Source organism: Benincasa hispida, unplaced genomic scaffold, assembly GCF_009727055.1.
Source record: "Benincasa hispida cultivar B227 unplaced genomic scaffold, ASM972705v1 Contig740, whole genome shotgun sequence".
Lineage (NCBI taxonomy): Eukaryota > Viridiplantae > Streptophyta > Magnoliopsida > Cucurbitales > Cucurbitaceae > Benincasa > Benincasa hispida.
In genome coordinates, this window is record NW_024065085.1 from 117,520 (window position 1) to 119,167 (window position 1,648).

General features: G+C 36.8%; 1 pseudogene; it reads left to right on the forward strand.

Annotated features, from left to right (window-relative positions):
• LOC120070006 lies at positions 1–1,067 on the forward strand (annotated as a pseudogene).
• Positions 1,068–1,648: the final 581 nt, after the last annotated feature.

The following is a 1,648-nucleotide window of genomic DNA, read 5'->3' on the forward strand; positions in this document are numbered from 1 at the left end:
ATGACTGCCCACAAATAACTACAATCTTTCCATCATCTTCCTTCTTCTCTTCCATATTTCGATCTCCGATGCTGGCCGGAATTTGGCCATCTATTGGGGCCAAACGGCAACGAAGGCTCTCTTGCCTCTACTTGTGCACACTACAAACTACGAGTTTGTCAACATAGCATTTCTCTCATCCTTTGGCAGCAGTCAAACTCCGGTCCTCAACCTTGACCGGTCATTGCACCCACGCCGACAAACAGGTTGCGCTTTTTGAGCGACGAAATAAATTCCTGCAAAAGTCAAGGCATCAAGTCCTCCTCTCTATCGGCGGCGGTGGGGACCTATTCACTCTCCTCGGCCGACGATGCGAGAGAAGTCGCGAACTTCCTTTGGAACAACTTCCTCGGCGGGCAGTCGAGTTCAAGACCACTCGCGATGCCGTTTTGGACGGCATTGATTTCGATATCGAAGCGGGCTCCGGTCAGTTCTGGGACGTATTAGCTCAGGAGCTAAAGAACTTCGGTCAAGTCCTTCTCTCGCCACGCCGCAGTGTCCGATCCCGACGCCACTAGACGCAGCCATTAAAACTGGTTTGTTTGATTTTGTTTGGGTTCAATTCTACAACAACCCACCCTGCATGTTTGCAGATAACGCGGACAATCTCCTCAATTCTTGGAACCAATGGACGACGTTTCCGGTTTCGAGGCTTTTCATGGGGTTGCCGGCCGCGCCTGAGGCCGCCCCAAGCGGCGGCTTTATTCCGGCGGATGTGCTTATTTCTCAAGTTCTTCCGACCATAAAAACTTCTTCCAACTATGGAGGAGTGATGTTATGGAGCAAGGCGTTTGATAATGGCTACAGCGACGCCATTAAAGGCAGCATCACTTAATTACTTAATTAGCAAGTTTTAAAGCCATGAATAAGCTCAGTATTATAATAAAAAAAAACAAAGGCTTCTTCTCCATTTTTCTTTTACTTACACACATATATGTTTTAAATTTGTGTGATGCATTAATTAAAATCCTATTTCTGTGAGAATATGATCGAGAAAATTATGAAAAGGTTCATACCATTTTCCTTTATTATTTATTACTAAAGTAGCATTTAAAAATTATATATGGTTCTCAAAATAAATAAATAAATAATCATTCAATGACAGGTCACATGATTGAATGTTTTTTTTTTTCAAATATGATCCATGTTTGAAGTTTCAGTTTTGGGTAGATGTTAAAAGTTTAAATGCAATGATTAATATAAATCAGAGAGAGGTGCAAAAATTTAATAAATAGCATAGATTTTGTTTATTAAATTTGAGGCCATTTTTAAACCGTATATCTTATATAAGAACCTTACTTGTTATTTTGGTAGGATCTTTTAAGAAAAATAATTATACGTAAGTGATTTTGAACTAATTTTAAATGAGATTAAGTGAAAATGACTATAAATTATTAAAAAAAGTAATCTAAATATGATATTTTTTTTTTTTTTTTAAAAGAATGAATTGATACCATTATTAATTTGGAATTTTACTTTATACAACCAATAGTTTAAGGTATAAATTTGATATTTGTCATTAAATTTTTTGTATGGTTTAATAATATATATGTATCAAACTATTGTAATATCATTTTAAGTATTGATATAATAAATTTACATTCATTCA